At 47.7% G+C, this 24,813-nt stretch overlaps 1 long non-coding RNA gene across 4 annotated transcripts; it reads right to left on the minus strand.

Moving 5' to 3' along the window:
• Window positions 1–2,562: 2,562 nt before the first annotated feature.
• LOC140421719 (uncharacterized) lies at window positions 2,563–22,255 on the minus strand. 4 transcript variants are annotated; one of them, XR_011947033.1, is made up of 4 exons: window positions 22,205–22,255; window positions 21,033–21,115; window positions 14,506–14,667; window positions 2,563–4,805 (listed from the first exon to the last, which is right to left on the minus strand). It is a non-coding gene; the product is annotated as an uncharacterized lncRNA (long non-coding RNA). The 4 variants fall into 4 exon arrangements; XR_011947030.1 differs by having other exon boundaries at window positions 13,703–14,667; XR_011947032.1 differs by having other exon boundaries at window positions 13,703–14,667; window positions 22,215–22,251.
• Between the last annotated feature and the right edge of the window lie 2,558 nt (window positions 22,256–24,813).

Here is a 24,813-nt window from a genome sequence, read left to right on the forward strand (position 1 = left end):
AGACTTAATTATCTGCAAAGACTCCCATTCAAAGTACCATTTTGCATCATTGAATTTTTCTATATATGTGTTCGTGGAACCCACCTCTTCATTCACCCGAGGAAGGAACTGCGCTCCGAAAGCTAGTGATTCAAATCAAACCGGTTGGCTTTTAACCTGGTGTTGTAAGACTTCTTACTGTGCCCACCCCAGTCCAACGCTGGCATCGCCACATCATAAATGAGAAACAGTTTCTAACCAGGCTCCTTTCGCTTGTTAGCTGACTGTGATAACCTCTACGCGACAGAAACAGCTGGCGGCACATTACCCAATGCCCCTGTGCAACATTCAACTGCACAGTCTTGCTGCAGCTTTCAGCTGGGAGGCCAGGCCACTGATTACATGAAGACAGCTGTTTCTTTAAAACAGATGTCTTACCTCATAAGACCATAAGATATAGAACTTATATTGAACTTTAGCATTTGTTCAGCAAATATCTAACAGAACAATGTCCAATCATTAATGCATCATTCTTATCTTCCGAAAGAAAATTTCCACCAGCTTACTCAATATCTGTTTCATTATTCAATGTTGAACATATTTATTTGTTATATATGACTTCATTTTGAATTGAATTGGTCTCGAGTCTTCACCCTGAATAACTGAAATATACACCATTGAATTGCAAACATCACTGACCAACAAAAGAAAGCATGTCACTGGATAATACAAATCCCATGGTGCTTTGTTGAGATTGACCACAGTCAGATTTTAAACAAAGTCAAATATCGTTAAATGCAAGTGAATTGAGAATTATGTGTTGCTTATATTTGACCCCTCTGTGTTTTGGTGTGAAACATTCTGCAGCCTAAATACCGTTCATGTATAAGAAAGGAGGGGTGACAGCAAATCCACACTGAGCCTGGATTTCCTCATCACCCAGAGTGATGAATTTCCTATTTCTCTAACATTAAGGCCAAATTATTCAAGGTGTTTTAATTACATCTCTGACGTTTCCTCGAATTCAGTTACAGTATTGTTTGTGTCTGTCTCTATGAGCACACATTACCATTAGGTATGTTTTGGATGGTGATTAAAATATTAATCTGCATCTACAAAGTCATTAAATTCTTTTGTGAACTGAGCAAACTGCCAAGATCCGCACTTTGTTTTTTCATGAATGGAACGATCTGTCTGGACTGTATGCAGAACAATACTTTTCACTGTACCTCTGTACACGTGACAATAAATCCAATCCAATCAAAGAGACAGTTTGTTACTAAGCTTCAAATTGAACAATGAGCCGCCTTAAAAATTATTCATTCATGGGAGGTGGGCGCCACTGGCTGGTCCAGCATTTACTGCTCATTCCAATTGCCCTTGAGCTGCATGTCTTGTGAGGCTATTTCAGAGAGCACTTACAAGTTAACCACAACATTACTGTGGATCGGGAGTCACATGTAGGCTAGGCCACGTAAGGAGAGCATATTTCCAAAAGGACATTCGTGACCCAGACCGGTTATTACAACAATCATCAGACTTTTAATTTGAGTCTTTTGTTCAATTTCAATATCTTTCATAGGCAGATTCAATCCCAGATCCCCAGAGTATTAACCTGGGTCTCAGGATTACTAGCCCAGTAACAATACCATTACCCCATTGCCTAGCCCACATTGTCTTGATAGAATTTGATGTCTTGTAACATCTCAAAATTATAAAGGATTTTTTTTTTTTCCAAACAAATTCTGATGGCTCTGTAGTTTCTGGAAACATTTTTGGTGATAGTGTTATTTTTAAAAATAAAGATCTAGGGCGTCATTCTCCGACCCCCCGCCGGGTCGGAGAATGGCCGATGGCCGCCGTGAATCCCGCCCCCGCCCCCGGCGAAGTCTCCGGTACCGGAGATTGGGCGAGGGCGGGAATCGGGCCGCGCCGGTTGGCAGGACCCCCCGCTCAATTCTCTGGCCCGGATGGGCCAAAGTCCCGCCCAGAAATTGCCTGTCCCGCCGGCGTAAATCAAAGCTGGTATTTACCGGCGGGACCAGGCGGCATGGGCGGGCTCCGGGGTCCTGGGGGGGGGGCGATCTGACCCCTGGGGGTGCCCCCACGGTGGCCTGGCCCGCGATCGGGGCCCACCGATCCGCGGGCTGGCCTGTGCCGTGGGGGCACTCTTTCCCTTCCGCCTCCGCCCCGGCCTCCACCATGGCGGAGGCGGAAGAGACTCTCCCCACTGCGCATGCGCGGGAAACTGTCGGCGGCCGCTAACGCTCCCGCGCATGCGCCGCATTTCCGCGCCAGCTGGCGGGGCACCAAACGCCATTTCCGCCAGCTGGCGGGGCAACAAACGCAATTTCCGCCAGCTGGCGGGGCGGAAATCCCTCCGGCGCCGGCCTAGCCCCTCAATGTTGGGGCTCGGCCCCCAAAGATGCGGAGCATTCCGCACCTTTGGGCCGGCGCGATGCCCGTCTGATTGGCACCGTTTTTGGCGCCAGTCGGCGGACATCGCGCCGTTGGGGGAGAATTTTGCCCCTAGTCTTTGGAATATAATTACCACATACACCAATTCACTAATGATAATCAATGTTCACTACTGAATAATCTTTCATTTATTTGTTGTTTTTTGCTATGAAACCAATACATAGTTAATATAGAAAAGGTACAGAAGGTGAAATGGCTGCAGGAAGCCACATGTTTAAGGTACAAAAGAGCTTCCTTGACCTTGTTATTAATGAGTGAATACACTATGAAAATAACAATTTTAAGACTAAATGTGATCACACATGCTTCCTACATTACAACAGTGAATATGTTTCAAAAGTACTCCATTGGCTTTAAAACACTTTAGGAGGTCCAGTAGTCATGAGAGGTTTTATAGAAATGTACATTTGTACTAATTGTCCGCAAACTAGGATATCTTACACTCGGTGTCCTCACCAGAATCATTGATAAAGATTGAGTTTTAATTTTGTGTAATAACCATGTCATTGACACTCTGTAAACCTCCAGATACACCATATCCACAATTATTTGTTGTAAAACACAGCGAGTTGTTGTGATTTGGAATGCACTGTCTATAAATGGTGCTGGAATCTCATTGGACTGTAACTTCCAAAAGGGAATTTGATGCATTCTGAAAAAGAAAACAAAATAGTCGAAATCTGGGATTAAATGGGTTGCTGTACAAAGAGCTGGCACGGGGAAAATGGGCCAAATAGACTCCTCTGTGCTCTCGCAGCCTTGTGTACATGTAAAGGGAGTGGTAACAACCTGGAACCTACTGCCTATGAGGGTAGGAGATGCAGAGGCAACGGAAGGATTTCAATCGGAAATTGGACGGGTACTGAGAGAAATAAACCCACAGGGATTTGGAGATAGAACGGGGCAATGGACAGACTGGCTTCCTCCACAGGGAGCCGACAGGGTCTCAAAGGGCTGAATGGCCCCATTCCCCACCCTCCAGATGCTGTGATCTCAGGAGAGAAATTCAGCTGCTCCAGTCCCTCCAACTAACTGGAGTCCCTCATCTCTGGTGCCATTCTCGTTAATGTCCTCTACACCCTCTCCAAGAACTTCACATCTTTCCTAAAGTGTGAGGCCCATATATAGGGTTCCATTCCAGAGGGATAGAATTGGAAAGCACAGAGGAAATGTCCAATTTGTTTAGAACCAGGGCTAGACTACACTGGGAGCTCTGTCAACATTGGTGATCTCCATTTAGAAAAAGGAAATAGAGGCACTGGAGAAGGTGCAAGAAAGATTCATAATATACAGAACTGAGAGCATTTAACACTCAGGAAAGGCTGGGGCTGCTTTTTTCTGGGAAAGCGAAGACTGATGGGTGACCTGATGGAAGTCTTTCAGATTATGAAGGGATTCAATAATCCAATAGGAATTTCAATAGACACCTCTTTACCCAGCGAGTGGTGATAATGTGGAACTCACTCTCACAGCGAGTGGTTGAGGTGAACAGCATGAATCCATTGAACAGGAAGCTAGATACATACATGAGAGAGAAACAATAGAAGGAGATGCTGATGGGGGAGATGTAGAGGGGCGGGTGGAGGATCATGTGGAGCATAAATACCGACACAGACCACAGCTAACCTCAGCCGATATGGCAATTAAAAAATCTTTTTTCGAGTACCCAATTCATTTTTCCAATTTAGGGGCAATTTCGTGTGGCCAATTTACCTACCCTGCACATCTTTGGGTTGTGGGGGCGAAACCCACGCAAACACGGGAAGAATGTGCAAACTCCACACAGACAGTGACCCAGAGCCGGGATCGAACCTGGGACCTCAGCACCATGAGGCTACCGTGCTACCACTGCGCCACCGTGCTGCCCCCGATATGGGAATTTAATCTGTGCTGTTGGTGTCACTCAGCACAAACCAGCCATCAAGCCAAATGTGCTAACCGATCCCCGTGTAAATCTGTAATAATTCCTTCAATATTGGTGATTGCCTTTCTCCCACCATACTATTTAATGTAGTTTCCCAGGGCACCTCAGACAACTTGCCCCTCATACCCTGATAGAAGTTTTTTTCTGTGAGAAGCACCAAGGTCAATTAAACAAAAGAACCATGTAACCACCATAGCCCATCTTCATGACAACGTGGCATGATTTTGAGGTTTCCAAACAGAAATGGTAATGAAACATTTGGTAACCTCACTTTTCACTCTTTGATCCTTGCGAAATGTGAAACCAGATATTCGGAAGAAGGCTCAGAGCAAATCAGGCACACTGGAGACAAAGTTGTGAGACCGGCCAGTCCAGCAGAAAGAAACCCTCTGACCATCCCCATTGACCAACAGAATGAACAGTCCTGGATGTAATTGAGAAAGAAACAATAACAGCAGAATCCAATCCCTGTAATCAGTTGTGAACTTGTTGGTGTCTCAGAAAGTGCGATGAAGGACTTCCGGGTGCGGCGATGACCAGCTGAGTCGCACGTTTCGGCAGCTCCCTGTGAAACGGACTTTTGGGCTCTTGATAGGAGCCCCAACGGCAATTTTAACGGCTGAAAACACCGTGCGGTAAACCAGAAGGGTGTTCCCCCTGGACACGGATGGAAAAAGGAGAGGAAAGTGGCCGGATTGCAGCGGATCCTTTGGAACAACGGCAAGGAAGGCAAGCAGAAACCAAGATGGCGTCGGAAGGTGGCAGTTTCATATGGGGCCCTGAACAACAAGAGTTTTTGAAACGCTGCGTGGAGGAGATAAAAAAGGAAATGAAGAAAGAGTTGTTGGCCCCGATATTACAGGCGATTGAAGGGCTGAAAGAGGAACAAAAGACCCAGGAGCAGGAGCTTCGGGTCGTGAAGGCGAAAGCAGCAGAGAATGAAAACGACATACAGGGCCTGGTGGTGAAGTCGGAGATACAGGAGGCACACCAGAAACGATCTGTGGAGAGGTTGGAGGCACTGGAAAATAACGCAAGGAGGAACAACTTGAGGATTCTTGGCCTTCCTGAAGGTGTGGAGGGGGCGGACGTCGGGGCATATGTGAGCACGATGCTGCACTCGTTAATGGGAGTGGAGGCCCCGACGGGTCCGTTGGAGGTGGAGGGAGCATACCGAGTTATGGTGCGAGGACCGAGAGCAGGAGAAGCTCCCAGAGCCATAGTGGTGAGATTTCTCTGTTTTAAGGATAGAGAAATGGTCCTTAGATGGGCGAAGAAAACTCGGTGTCGTAAATGGGAGAACGCGGTGATCCGCGTCTATCAAGATTGGAGTGCGGAGGTGGCGAGAAGGAGGGCGAGCTTTAATCGGGCCAAAGCGGTACTTCACAAAAAAAAGATAAAGTTTGGAATGCTGCAACCGGCAAGACTGTGGGTCACATATCAAGGGAGGCACCACTACTTTGAGACGGCGGATGAAGCGTGGACTTTTATTGTAGAAGAAAAATTGGAATGATTGGACTACGAAAATGAACGTTTGGACAAAGTGGTGGGACGAGTGGGGGGGGGGGGGGGGGGGGGGGGGGGGGCGAAGAGGGATTGTATGATTAATCCTGCGGTATGGTAACTTTTCTTTCTCCCACAGGTGGTGATGGGGGGAGGTGGGGAGGGAGAGGAGATGGGGCGTTGGCCATGGGAGGCGGGGCCGAGGGAGAGGCGCGGGCTTGGTTCCCGCGCTATGATAATTATGGCGGGAATAGAGAAGCAGGAAGGAGGGGGCGCCGCACGGGGCGAGCCGTGATCACGGGGGGAAGCCGAGGTCAGCCAGAGTTTGCTGACTTCTGGGAGCAACATGGGGGGAGTAATTACGCTAGCGGGGGGTCTAGCGGGGGGGGGGGGGGGGAGGGGGGAATTACTGGGTTGCTGCTGCTGGGGAAAGGGGGGAGTGGGTGCGGGAAAGGATGGGCGGGGGGGCACCGTCTGGGAGAAATACAGCCGCGTGGGAACTGGGCGAGAAGCTGGAAAAAGATGATGGCTAACCGGCAAGGGGGGGGGGGGGGTGGGAAGCCCCCCAACTCGGCTGATCACGTGGAACGTGAGGGGGCTTAACGGGCCGATAAAGAGGGCACGAGTACTCGCACACCTTAAGAAACTTAAAGCAGATGTGGTCATGTTACAGGAAACGCACCTGAAACTGATAGATCAGGTTAGGTTGCGCAAAGGATGGGTAGGGCAGGTGTTCCATTCGGGGCTGGATGCGAAAAACAGGGGGGTGGCTATATTAGTGGGGAAGCGGGTAATGTTCGAGGCAAAGACTATAGTGGCGGATAACGGGGGCAGATACGTGATGGTGAGTGGCAAATTACAGGGAGAGATGGTGGTGTTGGTAAACGTGTATGCCCCGAATTGGGACGATGCCAATTTTATGAGGCGAATGCTAGGACGCATCCCAGACCTGGAGACCGGAAAGCTGATAATGGGGGGAGACTTTAACACGGTGTTGGAACCAAGGCTGGAAAGGTCGAAGTCCAGGACTGGTAGGAGGCCGGCAGCAGCCAAGGTGCTTAAGGATTTTATGGAGCAGATGGGAGGGGTGGACCCGTGGAGATTCAGTAGACCTAGGAGTAAGGAGTTCTCGTTTTTCTCCTATGTCCATAAAGTCTATTCACGCATAGACTTTTTTGTGTTGGGTAGGGCATTGATCCCGAGGGTGAGGGGAACGGAAAATACGGCTATAGCCATTTCGGATCATGCCCCACACTGGGTAGACTTGGAGATAGGGGAGGAAACAAGAGGGCGTCCACCCTGGAGAATGGATATGGGACTAATGGCGGATGAGGGGGTGTGCTTAAGGGTGAGGGGATGCATTGAAAAGTACTTGGAACTCAATGACAATGGGGAGGTTCAGGTGGGAGTGGTCTGGGAGGCGTTGAAGGCGGTGGTTAGGGGGGAGCTGATATCAATAAGGACACATAAAGGGAAGCAGGAGAGTAAGGAACGGGAGCGGTTGTTGCAAGAACTTTTGAGGGTGGACAGACAGTATGCGGAAGCACCGGAGGAGGGACTGTATAGGGAAAGGCAAAGGCTGCATGTGGAATTTGACTTGCTGACCACAGGCACTGCAGAGGCACAATGGAGGAAGGCGCAGGGTGTACAGTATGAATATGAAGAGAAGGCGAGCAGATTGCTGGCACACCAATTGAGGAAAAGGGGAGCAGCGAGGGAAATAGGGGGGGTGAGAGACGAAGATGGAGAGACGGAGCGGGGAGCGGAGAGAGTGAATGAAGTGTTTAAGACATTTTATAAAAAATTGTATGAAGCTCAACCCCCGGATGGGAGGGAGAGAATGATGGAGTTTTTGGATCGGCTGGAAATTCCCAAGGTGGAAGAGCAGGAAAGGATGGGATTGGGAGCACAGATCACGGTAGAAGAAGTGGTGAAAGGAATTAGGAACATGCAGACGGGAAAGGCCCCGGGACCGGACGGATTCCCAGTTGAATTTTACAGAAAATATTTGGACTTGCTCGCCCCGCTACTGACGAGGACCTTCAACGAGGCAAAGGAAAGGGGACAACTGCCCCCGACTATGTCAGAAGCAACGATATTGCTTCTTTTAAAGAAGGAAAAGGATCCGCTACAATGCGGGTCCTACAGACCAATCTCCCTCCTCAATGTAGATGCCAAGGTCTTGGCCAAGGTAATGGCAATGAGAATAGAGGAATGTGTCCCGGGGGTGGTTCATGAGGACCAAACTGGGTTTGTGAAGGGGAGACAGCTGAACACGAACATACGGAGGTTGTTAGGGGTAATGATGATGGCCCCACCAGAGGGTGAAACGGAGATAGTAGTGGCGATGGATGCCGAGAAAGCATTTGATAGAGTGGAGTGGGATTATCTGTGGGAGGTGTTGAGGAGATTTGGGCTCGGAGAGGGGTATGTTAGATGGGTGCAGCTGTTGTATAGGGCCCCAGTGGCGAGTGTGGTCACGAATGGACGGGGATCGGCATATTTTCGGCTCCATAGAGGGACAAGGCAGGGATGTCCTCTGTCCCCATTACTGTTTGCACTGGCGATTGAGCCCCTGGCGATAGCGCTGAGAGGTTCCAAGGGATGGAGGGGAATACTTAGGGGAGGAGAAGAACACCGGGTATCTTTATATGCGGATGATCTGCTACTATATGTGGCGGATCCAGCGGAGGGGATGCCAGAAATAATGCGGATACTTGGGGAGTTTGGGGATTTTTCAGGGTATAAATTGAACATGGGAAAGAGTGAGCTGTTTGTGGTGCATCCAGGGGAGCAGAGTAGAGAAATAGAAGACCTACCGTTGAGGAAGGTAACAAGAGACTTTCGTTACCTGGGGATCCAGATAGCTAAGAATTGGGGCACATTGCACAGGCTAAATTTGACGCGGTTGGTGGAACAGATGAAGGAAGATTTCAAGAGATGGGATATGGTAGCATTGTCAATGGCAGGGAGGGTGCAGGCAGTTAAGATGGTGGTCCTCCCGAGATTCCTTTTTGTGTTTCAGTGTCTCCCGGTGGTGATCACGAAGGCTTTTTTCAAAAGGATAGAAAAGAGTATCATGGGTTTTGTTTGGGCCGGGAAGACTCCGAGAGTGAGGAAGGGATTCTTACAGCGTAGTAGGGATAGGGGGGGGCTGGCACTACCGAGCCTAAGTGAGTATTATTGGGCCGCTAATATTTCAATGGTGAGTAAGTGGATGGGAGAGGAGGAAGGAGCGGCGTGGAAGAGATTAGAGAGGGCGTCCTGTAGGGGGACCAGCCTGCAGGCTATGGTGACAGCCCCATTGCCGTTCTCACCAAGGAACTATACCACGAGTCCGGTGGTGGTAGCTACACTGAAGATTTGGGGACAGTGGAGACGACATAGGGGAAAGACCGGAGCACTGGGGGGGTCCCCGATAAGAAACAACCATAGGTTTGCCCCGGGGGGAATGGATGGGGGATATGGAATGTGGCAAAGAGCAGGTATAACGCAATTGAAAGATCTATTTGTGGACGGGAAGTTTGCGAGTCTGGGAGCGCTGACCGAGAAATATGGGTTGCCCCAAGGGAATGCATTCAGGTACATGCAATTGAGGGCTTTTGCGAGGCAGCAGGTGAGGGAATTCCCGCAGCTCCCGACACAAGAGGTGCAGGACAGAGTCATCTCAAATAAATGGGTGGGGGACGGTAAGGCGTCGGATATATATAGGGAAATGAGAGATGAAGGGGAGACTATGATGGACGAACTAAAAGGGAAATGGGAAGAAGAGCTAGGGGAGGAGATTGAGGAGGGGATGTGGGCAGATGCCCTAAACAGGGTAAACTCGTCGTCCTCGTGCGCCAGGCTAAGCCTGATTCAGTTTAAGGTATTACACAGGGCACATATGACTGGAACACGGCTCAGTAAATTTTTTGGGGTGGAGGATAGGTGTGCGAGGTGCTCGAGAAGCCCAGCGAATCATACCCATATGTTTTGGTCATGCCCGGCACTACAGGGGTTTTGGATGGGGGTGACAAAGGTGCTTTCGAAAGTAGTAGGAGTCCGGGTCGAACCAAGCTGGGGGTTGGCTATATTTGGGGTTGCACAAGAGCCGGGAGTGCAGGAGGCGAAAGAGGCCGATGTTTTGGCCTTTGCGTCCCTAGTAGCCCGGCGCAGAATATTGCTAATGTGGAAAGAAGCCAAGCCCCCGGGGGTGGAGACCTGGATAAATGATATGGCGGGGTTCATAAAGTTAGAGCGGATTAAGTTCGTCCTAAGGGGGTCGGCTCAAGGGTTTACTAGGCGGTGGCAACCGTTCGTCGAATATCTTGCGGAAAGATAGATAGGGGAGAACAAAGAAGGCAGCAGCAGCGGCCCAGGACTTGGGGGGGGGGGGGGGGGGTGTGGCCTGAGACAAGGCAGTTGCCAATTAGGGCTAGTTTTTATTTTTTGTTATTTAATATTTATTTATTTGTTGTTGTTTTTGTTTAAATTTAAAAAAGGTCATTACTATCTGTATTGTTACAATGTTGTGTAAAGGATGCACAATGTACTGTGTTGGTTGACCAAAAATTTTCAATAAAATATTATTTAAAAAAAAAAAAAAGTGCGATGAATTACTAAATCCCTTCACACATTGAGGGCAGGTGAATGGCCTCCTCCAAGTATGAACCCCTGGTGTGACTGCAGATGTCATAACCAAGTGAATCGTGCAAATAGACGTAAACGGGTGTGAGATAATGGGGATTATGGAGACATGGCTGCAGGATGACCAGGGATGGGAATTGAATATATTCAGTATTTAGGAAGGACAGACAAAAAGGAAAAGGCAGTGGAGTGGCAGTGCTGGTTAAAGAGGAAATTAATGCAATAGTGAGGAAGGATATTAGCTCCGACAATGTGGAATCTGTATGGGTAGAGCTGAGAAACACCAAGGGGCAAAATAATTAGTGGGCATCGTATACAGACCCCAAACTGCAGTGGTGATGTTGGGAATGGCATAAAACAGGAAATTAGGCTGATTGTAAAAGTTTCTACAGGAATGTGAACAGAAAAAGATTGGTGAACACAAATGTAGGTTCCTTACAGTCAGAAACAGGGGAATGGATAATAGGGAACAAAGAAACTGCTGAGCAAATAAATAATACTTTGGTTCTGTCTTCACAAATGAGGGCACAAATCAGCACCAGAAATTTGGGGAACACAGGATTTAGTGAGAGGGAGGAACTGAAGGAGATCAATATTAGGAGAGAAATGGAGTTGGGGAAATTGATGGGATTGAAGGCTGATAAATCCCCAGGGCCTGATAATTTGCACCCCAAAGTACTTAAAGAAATGGCTCGAGAAATAGTGGATGTATTGGTGGTCATCTTCCAGGATTCTATAGACTCTGGAACAATTCCTGCAGATTGGAAGGTGCCTTATGTAATTCCACTATTTATAAAGGGATAGAGGGAAAACAGGGAATTATAGACCAGTAAGCCTGATATCGGCAAGAGGAAAAATCTAGAATCCATTCTCAAAGATTTTATAGCAAAGCACTTATAATAATAATCTTTACTGCCATAAGTAGGCTTACATTAACACTGCAATGAAGTTCCTGTGAAATGCCCTGAGTCGTCACACTCCGGCGCCTGTTCGGGTACACAGAGGGAGAATTCAGAATGTCCAAATTGTCTAACAGCACGTCTTTTGAGACTTGTGGGAGGAAACCGGAGGGGCCGGAGGAACCCACACAGACACGGGGAGAACATGTAGACTCCGCACAGACAGGGACCCAAGCCAGGAATCGAACCTTGGACCCTGGCGCTGTAAAGCAACAGTACTCCCGTGCAGCCCTAGAAAACAGTGGCAGGATTGGACAGACTCAGCATTGATCTTTCAAGGGGAAACCATGCTTGACAAATCTACTGGAGTTCTTTGAGGGTGTAACTGGTAGAGTTGACGAGGGAGAGCCAGTGCATGTGGCATATTTGGACTTTCAGATGGCTTTTGACCAAAGTCCCGCATAAGAGATTAGTGCGTAAAATAAAAGCACATGGGATTCGGGGTTGTATATTGAGATGGATAGAAAACTGGTTGGCAGGCAGGAAACAAAGAGTAGGAATTAATGATCTTTTTCAAATTGGCAGGCAGTGACTAGTGGGGTACCTCAGGGATCGGTGCTCGGACCCCAGATATTCACAAGATAAATTAATGATTTTTTAAAAAATTTAAAGTACCCAATTCTTTTTTACCAATTAAGGGGCAATTTAGTGTGGCCAATTCACCTACCCTGCACATCTTTGGGTTATGGGGGTGAGACCCACAGAGACACAAGGAGAACTTGTCTCCACACAGGCAGTGACCTGGGGTAGGATTGAACACTGATCCTCAGTGCCGTGAGGCAGCAGTGCTAACCACTGTACTACCCTATATATTAACTATTTAGATAAGGTAACAAAATGAGAAGGCAGACTATTATCTGAACGGCCATAGATTAGGAGAGGGGAAATGTGCAACGAGACCTGGGTATCCTCGTACACCAGCCACTGAAGGTAAGCATGCAGCTGCAGCAGGCGGCAAAGAAGGTAAATGCTATGCTAGCTTTCATTGCGAGCAGATTAGAGGACAGGAGCAGGAATATCTTGCTGCAATTAAACAGGGCCTTGGCGAGGCTGTACCTGGAATATTGTGTGCAGTTTTGGTCTCCTGATCTGAGGAAGGATGTTCTTGCTCCAGAGGGAGAGCAGCGAAGGTTTACCAGACTGATTCCTGGGATGGTGGGACTGACGTATGAGAGATTGAATCAGTTAAGATTGTATTCGCTGGAGTTCAGAAGAATGGGGGGGGGGATCTCATAGAAACCTAGAATATTCTAACAGGACTTGACAGGAGAGGTGCAGGAAAGATTTTCCCGAGGGTGGGAGTGTACAGAACCAAAGGTCGCAGTCTGAGGATACGGGGTAGACCATTTAGGACAGAGATAAGGAGTAATTTCTTCAACCAGAGAGTGGTGAGCCTGTGGAATTTGTTACCACAGGAAATAGTTGAGGCCAATACATTGTATGTTTTCAAGAAGCAGTTAGATATAGCACTTTGGGCGAAGGGGATCAAAGGAGATGGAGGGGAAAGCGGGATTAGGCAAGTTGGATGATAAGCCATGATCATAATGAATGGCAGAGCAGGTACTAAGGGCAAAATGGTCTCTTCCTGCTCCTATTTGCTATGTAATCCCTTCCCACACTAAGAGCAGGTGAATGGCTTCTCCCCAGTGTGAACTCGCTGGTGTCTCTGCAGGTTGGATGAATGAATGAATCCCTTCCCACACTGAGAGCAGGTGAATGGTCTCTCCCCAGTGTGAACTCGCTGATGTCTCTGCAGACTGGATAACCAAGTGAATCCCTTCCCACACTGAGAGCAGGTGAATGGCTTCTCCCCAGTGTGAACTCGCTGGTGTGACTGCAGGTTGGATGAATGAATGAATCCCTCCCCACACTGAGAGCAGGTGAATGGCCTCTCCCCAGTGTGAACTCGCTGGTGTGTCTGCAGATTGGTTAACTGTGTGAATCCCTTCCCACACTGAGAGCAGGTGAATGGCCTCTCCCCAGTGTGAACTCGCTGGTGTGTCTGCAGACTGGATAACTGAGTGAATCCCTTGCCACACTGAGAGCAGGTGAACGGTCTCTCCCCAGTGTGAACTCGCTGGTGTCTCAGCAGGGTGGATGAATCAATGAATCCCTTCCCACACTGAGAGCAGGTGAATGGCCTCTCCCCAGTGTGAACTCGCTGGTGTCTCAGCAGGGTGGATGAATCAATGAATCCCTTCCCACACTGAGAGCAGGTGAATGGCCTCACCACAGTGTGAACTTGCTGATGTCTCTGCAGGGTGGATAACTGCGTGAATCCCTTCCCACACTTAGAGCAGGTGAACGGTCTCTCCACAATGTGAATTTGCTGATGTTTCCACAGGCTGAATGAATCAATGAATCCCTTCCCACACTGAGAGCAGGTGAATGGCCTCTCCCCAGTGTGAACTCGCTGATGTCTCCGCAGGGTGGATGAATCAATGAATCCCTTCCCACACCGAGAGCAGATGAATGGTCTCTCCCCAGTGTGAACTCGCTGGTGTGTCTGCAGACTGGATAACTGAGTGAATCCCTTCCCACACTGAAAGCAGCTGAATGGCCTCTCCCCAGTGTGAATTTGCTGATGTCTCTGCAGGCTGGATAACTGAGTGAATCTCTGCCAACACTGAGAGCAGGTGAATGGCCTCTCCAAAGTGTGAAATCGTTGATGATTCCGCAGGGTGGATGAATCAATGAATCCCTTCCCACACTGAGAGCAGGTGAACGGCCTCTCCCCAGTGTGACTGCGTCGATGAGTCTCCAGCTCTGATGGGACTCTGTATTCCTTCCCAGAGTCCCCGCATATCGACGGTTTCTCCATGTTTTGGGTCTCCTTGTGTCTCTCCAGCTTGGACAATCAGTGGAAGCCTTGTCTACACACAGAACATGTGCACTGTCTCTCCTCACTGTGAATGGTGTGATGTTTTTTCAGGCTGTGTAACTGGTTTAAGCTCTTTCAACCGTCAGTTCACTGGAACACTCTCACTCGGGTGTCTGTTGTGTGGGTCTCGGTGCTTTTCCAGTCACACTCACGTTTAAAACCTTTTGAAGCCAACAGATCGGACAAACATTTATCCTTCTCGCTGATGATATTCAGAGCCCGATGATATTCAGATCAGAAGGAATCGAGTGAGTTTGTCACATCGAGACGTGATGTTTGAGATTTCTGTCTATAATTCCTCCTCTTCCAATATCCTTTAAAAACAATTTACAAAAGTCATCAGTTAGTACAGGATAGAAATTCAGAACAGACATTTCTAGTTCCTCTCTCATTCTCCAAAAGCTGTAAATCTCCATCCCACACAATCTCCCTCCATTCTCACTCTGCTGTATCTAATATTCACCCTCCCAATTCTCCTGGAGGTGCTGATTCATGTTGATTGACAGATCCAAGCTCAGCTCACTGCTTCCTGACCAGGGGGCTGAGTATAATAGCAGCAAGAGTAGGCCATTCGGCCCACCAAGTCTGCTCAACATTTCAATGCGATCCTTGGCCGTTCTACCTCTGCACAACCTTTCCACAAGTTCCCCATATCCCTCGACATCTTCAGTATCTAGAAACCTGTCAACATTTGTCTTGAACATACCTGATGACTGAGGCTGCACATTCCTCTGGGGTAGAGAATTTCAAAGCTTCACCAGATCCTCGAGTGAAGAAATCCCTCCTCATCTCAGCTTTCTCTCTATTTTCCTACCTGTTCCCCATAACCCTCAACTCCTTTGTCAATAGAATATCTGTCAACCTGGTGCTTCAATATATTCAATTACCCCCAGATACAACTGATCCCTGTGGAAGAGAAATCCAAAGCCTAACAACGCTCTGAGGGAAGAGATGACTGGAAATCTATAACGTAGCTACAGTCTTATATTACGAGAAATAATAATACATTTACTTTATTACTGAATGGTAAATAAAATATCAAATCTGGACCATGCAACAACACTAGACATATATCTGTCCATTATTAATTTAATTGCCCTTAAATGTCAGCCATTTGGGGAACCCATCCCTTTAATTGTGAACATTAGGAAAGACACCATCCTTTTTTGAAATAAATTTACAGTAATTAAGGTGCAGTTTAGTGTGGCCAATCCACCTACACTGCATATCTTTGGGTTGTGGAGCTGAGACCCATGCAGAAATGGGGAGAATGTGCAAACTCCACACGGACAGTGACCCGGGGCCGGGATCAAACCCGGGTCCTTGGCGCCGTGAGGCAGCTATGCTAAGCACCATGCTTTTAGTCAGCCAACTAAATGCGTCAACTTGTTAAGGCAATGGTTTTCAAACTTTTTTTCCAGGGACCCAACCGGCCAACCTTCAGGATCCAACCCGGCCGAATTTCACGACCCACACAGTCCGACCTTCGCGGCCGACGCCGGCTGACCTTCGCGACCCACTATTTTCTCTTACTTTGTTTGCTGCTGACAAAATGGAGGAATCGCAATCGCGCCCGTGATGTCGATGTTCGGGGGGCGTGACCTGCTCTCTGCCTCCCTTCAGGCAGGAAGATTACAGAGAATTTTTGAAAAAATCTTCTGCGTCTCCGATTGCGCAAATTCGCGGGCAACAGCCGCCGCAGCCGGCTTTTTTTTTTACAAGTTCGGGGGGGGGTTTATTTGATAAAGTTTAACAGAAAAAAATGTTTACATCCTCTACAAATTAGAGGTTCCCCACATTTCACCGAAACATTACAATTAAAAACGTAAAAAAATAAAAGACACTTAAAAATCAATTAATTGAGAAAGCTTCCAAATACGACCTGCAGGCACTTTGTTTTGGAATGTTTAAAACTCAAGATTAAAAACGTTGACATCTCTTTGTTGAAGTTACAGCTGCGGTGAAACCATCGTTGGATCACTCACCATTCTTGGAGGAAGAGACTTCAAAGTTCAGAAAGCAACCAATCACATCATTCCCCCCGAACTTTTTGCAGCCAGCAAAACTCTGAGCATGCGCAAAACTCTGAGCATGCGCAAAACTCTGAGCAGGCGCAAAACTCTGAGCATGCGTACCGATGAGCGGGCACGCATGCGCAGTGCCGCCGCATTTTTAAAATATGTTCGTGGCCATTTTGAAGGCCGCTTGCAGCCGGCATTATTAGAAGCCGGCTGCTGCGTGCGGATTTGTGCAATCGGGAGCGCCGCGACTGACGGCTCCGCGACCCACCCGACACCTGCCCGTGTCCCACACACGGATCGCGCCCCCGACTTTGACAATGCCTGTGTTAAGGAGGTGGGTGTGAGGAGTTGGAACCACTTTGTGGAGCCGCGAATCTTCATGTAATTTTCTTCTCCCAATTAAGGGGCAATTTAGCGTAGTTCCAGGTTGGGCTCAAATCATCAATGAGGACTCTGATCTCTGGCAAGGAAGGAAACCCTGGCAGGTGGGCGGGGAGGATTCACAAACACCCGCTGGAGGCCCCAAACCCCAATAAGACCCATTGATTTTATTGTCAGTCTGCAGACAGGAGCTGGAGAACTGAACCCAGGCAGAGGAGAGGGAGGGAGAAAACTGGGAGTGGAGCAAAGAAATGGTGCAGATGGTGAGATGGGTTTGGATTTCATCCCAGGGAGAAGGGAGAGTGTGAGCAAAGGGAAAACTGTTCCAGAGAAACTAGAATTGTCTGTTCAGAATTTCTATCCTGTACTGACAGTGATGAGTTTTATTTTTTTTAAATTAAAAAATAAATAAATTTAGAGTACCCAATTCTTTTTTTCCCCAATTAAAGAGTAATTTTAGCGTGGCCGATTCACCTACCCTGCACATCTTTTTGGATTGTGGGGGCCAGACCCACGCAGACACGGGAAGAATGTGCAAACTCCATACGGACAGTGACCCGGGGCCGGGATCACACCCGGGTCCTCGGCTAACCACTGAGCCACCGTGCCAGCCCCTAGTGATGACTTTTGTAAACTACTTTTACTGGATCTTACAAGGGGAGGATTTACTGATGGAAACTCAAATCAAACTTCACATCAAGATTTAACAGTCACTCCATTCATCAGACCTGAATATCATTGGCCTGTGAATGTGGAAGAAGAAGTGTTTGAGCTTTGACAAAAGAGTCATCGGACTCGAAACGTTAGCTCTTTTCTCGCCCTACAGATGCTGCCAGACTTGCTGAGATTGTCCAGCATTTTCTCTTTTGTTTCAGATTCCAGCATACGCTGTAATTTGCTTTTATTTAAGAAGAAATGTTTGTCTGGTTTGTCTGCAGGAAAACATTTTCATGATCAGTGTGACTGAAAAAAACCCAATACACACTCAACTCGAGTGAGTGTTCCAGTGAACTGCCTGTGGAAAGAGCTTTTACCAGTTACACAGTCTGAAAAAACATCACACTATTCAGAGCGGGAAGAGACCGTACACATGCTCTCTGTGGGGACAAGACATAAACTGATCGTCAAACGTGGAGAGGGACAAGGACATCAGCAGCATGCTGAAACCATGGAAATGTGGGGACTGTGGGAAGGGATTCAGATCCCCATGTGAGCTGGAGATTCATCACCGTACACACACCGGCGACAAACCATTCACTGAGTGTGGGAAGGGACTCACTCAGTTATCCGAGTGAGGATTTACCAATATACGGGAGTCGAGCTGGTGAGGAAGTGAGTGGCCTTTAGTAAGGTTCAGACTGCTCTGTGTAAGAAAGAAGTTTGATTTGGGACGGTATACCATGCAAAGCTGCGGCTCACATACGGGTCCAAAGACATCCATTTTGATAGACCAGAGGAGGCGAACATTGTAAAGCATGGACTGGGGTCCAGTTATCTGTATTGGACAAGATCTATGTTTCCTGTGGGGTGGGATGGGTGTTGTGATAGCCTCTATAGTTTTGATATTTTGTGATAAAATGTGTTTTTCTGTTCGGGGTGAAGGGAGATTTTCTTTATGAAGCACAATGTAGATATATAGGGGGTGGGGGGAGACGGGTTAGCTACCTGCTGACTAAAGAACTGTTTTTGTTTTACTCTGTGAGTGTATGGGTGCGTGTATGGCAGCCATCTTGGGTGGACTCTTGGCGTGTACATTTTGAAGATTTACTGGATAGTCCCTCATGGCTGATTCGGTGATGGGGGACCAGTGATTGGGGGGGGGGGGGAAGAAGAGAGAGAGAGAGAGAGAGAGAGAGACCCTGATTCAGCTGGTCACCTGGAACGTAAGGGGATTGGGTGGACCAGTGAAGCGGTGGAGGGTTTTTGCTCACCTAAAGATTCTACATGCTGGTGTGGTGTTCTTGCAGGAGACTCACTTGCGGGTTAGAGATCAGACCAGACTGCAGAGGGGTGAGCCAAGTGTTTCACTCGGGCTTTGACGAAGGGCTCGAGGTGCTGCAATTCTAATCAATAAACGGGTCCCTCTTTCGGTCACGAGGATCATTGCGGACACTAATGGGAGATACGTGGTGGTCAGTGGGTCATTGGCGGGTATATTGGTGGTGCTGGTGAATGGCTAAGCCCCTAACTGGGACGATGTGTCATTTGTACAATAATTGTTAGGATCCATCCCAGACCTGGCTACAATTCATTCTTGGGGCAAATTGTGTACTGGATCCTAAATGGACTGGTCCAAGCCCATTCAATCGCTACAAAAACAAAAATGGAGTGAAATCTGGACGGACCACCCGGCACGCCCCAGGCATCGGAAACGATAGCTGCAAACCCGGCAAAAGAGAAAGAAATCTGTTCCCATCAGCAGATTGTGAAAGGATTATGGGACACAGATTTACGATTGTTCCAATAAGTCAGGCTGCAGTGTGTGTGTGAAGGTATCATTGGATCCAATGTAGAATCATCGAATCCCTACAGTGCTGAAGGAGGCCATTTAGCCCATCAGGTCTGCACCGACCCTCTGAAAGATCACTCTACCTTGGCCATTCCCCCACCCTAACCTCGTAACCCCACCTTGGGACAATTTAGCACAGCCAATCCACCTAACCTGCTCATCTTTGGACTGTGGGAGGAAATCTTCACAGCCACGGGAAGAATGTGCAAACTCCACACAGACAGTGACCCAAGGTCGGAATCGAACCCAGGTACCTGGTGCTTGAGGCAACAGTGCTAACTACCGAGTCACCCCCGTAACTCTGACATGAATGGACAATAACTTGCCGTTATTCCAATTCTGGTGTACGTTACTCTATCACGATTATTATTAGACAACAACCTATCTGATATTCCAATTTTGGTGTGTGTTACTCTATTACTGTTATCATCAGACAATAATAGGAGGGCAAGATGCAAGGTAGCAATGATATTTTGAAGTTTCTGTGTTACAATGAGTGCCACTGGGAGTTGTGTGATAAAATAGGAATGGAAACATCATAACGGAGGGTGGCATGGTGGCAGTGGTTAGCACTGCTGCCTCACGGTGCTGAGGACCCAGGTTCGATCCCGGCCCCGGGTCACCGCCATGTGGAGTTTGCACATTCTCCCCGTGTCTCCGTGGGTCTCACCCCCACAACCCAAAGATGTGCAGGCTAGGTGGATTGGCCACTGTTTTGAGGTCCACCAACAAAATAGAACCAAGGAAACAAACTTAGGGACAAAGCAAAAAGGGCCACTCCAGTTAGGGGCACTGCCGAATGTAACAAAGATCAGCAGGAACTTAAAAACATCTGATGAGAGTGCATTTAAAGGGGCCAATAAAGCACCCCAACCCCTGTGGTGCCCACCGGGCATGGAAGGCTTTGATGGTGCCCATGGACGCTGCAGCTCCCTTTCTAGGGACACCCAGCTGCGAATGTAGCCATGGAAAAGGGGCAAAAGGTCTGGTCAGATGACCCCCCAGGTCACCCGCTGCCTGGACCTATAAATGACGCACTTCACCAGGCCCAGAAGCAGGTTCACAAGGAGGTAAGTGGCGCTGGTTTGCGAGGTCTTCGGCCCAAGTAGGACTCAGCAAAAACACAGTCCGTGCTCCCACCCTGGAACGACCACCCAATGGAATCCACCTCCTCCCTGCTGGTGTGTGGAGTCTTCAGGCCGGGAGGGGGCTCAGCAAACACACTGCCCACTCGATCCCCCTGCCCCGGAACAAGCACATTGGATAGAATAAGGAAGGTTTTGTCCTTGCTGAAAGCAGATGTTATCAGTTGGGAAGACTGGGCCAGGCCCTCAACCCGGGAGGGGGCCAGCAAACAAGAAGTCCAAAGGGCTTTACTCCCACCTTGTTTTTGAAGTTGCCTCCTTGTTGTTGTCCTTCTCTCCTTCCTTCTCTCACCTCTCCTTCCTGCTCTCCACTCTCCTTCCTCCAGGCAGCTAAGCAGCAACCAGCACTGGAAACAGGCAGCAAACTGAGCAACAGCAGCAGAGCGAGAGTGCGAGGGAGAGAGAACAGCAGCAACAGAGAGAGAGAGAGAGAGCAGCAGCAGCAACAGAGAGAGAGAGAGAGAGACAGCAGCAACAGCAGCAGCCACTTTTCACCACAGCAACAATCTCACAACACTAAAGTCTGCACTGGGAGTGCCAGCTTCGGATTGGCCACACTAAATTGCCCCTGAATTGGAAACAAATAATTGGGGACTGTAAATTTATGATTAATAATAACTCACCTCTGTCACAATTTCAGTGTTTCAAGTTTACAATCTCCTGCTGCAACCTTCGGCTGGAAAGATATCAGAAGCTTTGGAAGCAGCTGTAAAAGGAAATTACAATGGTCAGAAATGTTAGTCGAGGTTAGAAATTAAGATCAAACATTTATCTTGGTTTGAGTTTGCTGTGTGTAAATCCTCCCCTAACCCCAGTAAAAGGAGTTTCCAAAATCCATCACTCTTCGAGTCCAGGATAGAAGTCCCAAACATTCTCTCCCCTTGTTGCCAGTCCTAGGATTATGTAATGTGGGTTATACTTGCTTTGGAGGCAGTTCAGTGAAGTTTCACTAGTCTGATTCCTGGGAGGGGAGAGTTTGTTTTATGGAGCAAGATTGAGCCTGTTTGGTCAGTACCCGATGGAGTTTAGAAGAATGAGAGGTGATCTTATTGAAACATTCTGAGGGGTTTTGATGAAAGAATATTTTCCCACATGGGGATTCAAGAACTAAGGGGGACAGTTTAAAGATAAGAGTTCTCCAATTTGACGCTGAGATAAGGAGAAATGTCTTCCCTCAGAGGGTCATCAGTCTGTGGATAAAAGCAAATTACTGCGGATGCTGGAATCTGAAACAAAACCAGAAAATACTGGACAATCTCAGCAGGTCTGACAGTATCTGTGGAGAGAACGTTTTGAGTCTGGATGACGCTTTGTCAAAGCTGAGTTTGTGGAATTTTCTTTCACAGAAAGCAGTGGCGCTGGGTCACTGAATATACTCAAAGCTGCGTTCAGCTTTGCGTTTATTGAATGGCAGAGCAGTGTCAATAGGCCGAATGGCCTACTCCTGCTGCTAATTCTGATGTTATTATTCTTCTGGTCTTCGGATTGCCACACATGGCAGTCCCACTTCCCCCCTCTGGAGGGGCCTGTCAATCATCGAGACAATGATTTTCTCTCCTGGTCACCAGGATCCGGAAGCACCGCCTCTGTGACGTCATCAAGATGGCCCCTCAGCCGCTCCGCTAAACAAAGATGGCGGCCGTGGAACTGGGCCTGATACCGGAAAAAAGCTCCGCAGCTACAAACGCGGGACTTGCAGGGTCTTATTCCGGCCTTGTGACCAGCAGGGGGTGTTTATGAAGCCTTTACTCCCTCCCCACCCCGACTCCCGGCTCCATTCCTCCCTCCGCCTCACCGACTCTCACCGCCCGAAACAGCCACTCCCGCACTCGCAGACCTCCGAGCAAAGTGACACTGCGCATGCTCAAGATACAGCCCAACATTGCGTCTGCGCACTGGGCTCCTGTGGAGTGAATAGGGCACATTCACAGCCGCATGGAATGTTGGGTAATGTCCGCACCATTGAAACTGCAAACAGTAAATACAAAATAACTTGGTTACCAATTAATAAAAACAATCAAACAAATTATTATCAATGGGTATTCTGCTATTCTCCATTTCTCAAGATGATTCAATGCTGCTCTCCCGTGGAACAATGCAGAACTTAAGGTTTCCTCCCCCCCCCCCCCCTAAATGGGTCCTTCCTCTCTCCTCACCAGAAGATGCAAACTCTTGCTGGGTTCAATCGCAGAAACAGTAATTTGTCCACCTTCTCCCCTCTTGCTCGTCATACTGAATGTTCAGTGTTTTCTAGAATGATCCAGCACAGATGGAAGTCACTCGGCACATCATGTCTGCACTGACTCTGGACAGGAGCTACCACTTTTCCTGATTAAATTCCATTTGCCTCTGTTCTGCCCACATGACCAGCCCATCTGTATCATCCCATAATTTAAGGCTTTTGTCCTCGCTACTTACCACGCCAATAATTTTCCATTTGCAAACTTATCTGCAAACTTATCGATCATATATTCACATATTTCAAGTCCTCGATTTTATATGTAATTACTATTGGTGGCTGAGGATGCACCAGGATCTCCATCAGTACCTGAACCTGTGTTTCTTTCCTGTGAGATAATCGAGAGCTTTAAGAACTCTGGAGAAACAATGCTGAAAAAGCTGGTGTTCGGGTCAAGGCCAATAACTGGGTGCTGCCTTCTCTGTCTCTGAATTTACTCCACTCCTGTTCACTCCCCACTTATGTAAAAAGCATTGACCGTAATGACTGGCAAGAGTTTGCTGCCAATCACCATCAAACTGCATCATTAGGACGGCATGGTAGCACAGTGGTTAGCACTGTTGCTTCACAGTGCCAGGGCCCCTTGTTCGATTCCCGCTTGGGTTACAGTCTGTGCATAGTCTGCACATTCTCCCCGAAAGACTTGCTGGTTAGGTGAATTGGTCATTCTGAATTCACCCGAACAGGCGCCGGAGTATGGCGACTAGGGGATATTCACAGTAACTTCATTGCAGTGATAATGTAAGCCTACTTGTGACAGTAATAAAGATTATTATTATTACTTTTGAATTCCAACGCCTCAATGAAGAGGCAGAGAGTGGCAGAGAGGGATCTCTGCCAAAGATCTGCGGGTCGAGAAATACCTTCTCCCATCGCAAAAAGACCACAAGAGAAAACACATGACTCTGAGTAGATGTCATCCTTGAAATGAGGAACAGCTGACAACCTAACAACAGAGGAGGAACAGGTCATGAAGGTGTGACAGTCAATGGAACTTTTTGCGTTTGAGCAGTTCAGCTGGAATTCCATCCTTGCCGGGTGCCTTTCTGCTTACTCAGCAATCAATCGCCTTTCCCAGTTCAAGTGATGAGGATTCCTTGTCCAACTTAACCATGACAGGAAGCTGCAGGAGAGCCAAAGAGACCGGGAGGTGTCCATCTCACAGGGGTACAGCTCACAGTCTTGTTCAATCCAGCAGGACATATTTACATCTGTTGGTGAGAACTTCACCACAATCCATAATCAGGGCGGCATGGTGGCACAGTGGTTAGCACTGCTGCCTCACGGCACCATGGTCCCTGGTTCAATCCTGGCCCCGGGTCAATCTCCGTGTGGAGTTTGCACATTCTCCCCGTGTTTGCGTGGGTTTCGCTCCCACAACCCAAAAATGTGCAGGGTAGGTGGATTGGATAGGCTAAATTGCCCCTTAATTGGAAAAAATTAATTGGGTACTCTAAATTTAAAAAAATAATAATCCATAATCAAAGGCATTTCAGATTCCTTGATAAAAGTAAATTACTGCGAATGCGGGAATCTGAAACCAAAAGAAATCTGAAACCATCTTTTGTTTCAGATTCCTTGACGTCGGCTGCTCCAGTGTTTATTTGCACAGCATCTCCATCTTTTACACAATGGTGTTGGCAACGTTCAAGTCCCAAGTGATGCACTGTTCCAGCTCTTGAGTTTATGTTGGGCATCGGGTAGGCTTTGCTTTTTGTTTTAACAGATGTCATCTCTGCTGAGTGGGTCTCAAAACAGTCTTTGTTGTGGGTTCCACCTTTACCAAATGCTGCTGCTGTGTTAGAAATGATTCAACTCAGCAACTTCCAAACTTCATCAATAAGAATGTTGATTGATTAAGTTTCTATTCATGAGCCTGTGAAATATTTTATGGCTTTATTTCATGTTGATAATTTAATTTCATAATGGTGGTATCACAGTGAAGAATGTGTAAGTCAGAAAGAATTGTCAGCAAGGATTAATCAGCATTTTCCAATTGGAAATCAGTAGAATGTTTCAGAAACTGAATTATAGATTTTGCACCAAAAACTATTTCGGATTAAAGTAAAAGTTCATAACGCTATATATAGCAAGCGTGTTCCTGGGAGAGATCTTGAATAAAGAGGAAAGATGTTTTTAAAAAGAGACACTGCAGCCCCAAAAAT

The sequence above is a fragment of the Scyliorhinus torazame genome, chromosome 5 (assembly GCF_047496885.1).
Source record: "Scyliorhinus torazame isolate Kashiwa2021f chromosome 5, sScyTor2.1, whole genome shotgun sequence".
Taxonomy (NCBI): domain Eukaryota; kingdom Metazoa; phylum Chordata; class Chondrichthyes; order Carcharhiniformes; family Scyliorhinidae; genus Scyliorhinus; species Scyliorhinus torazame.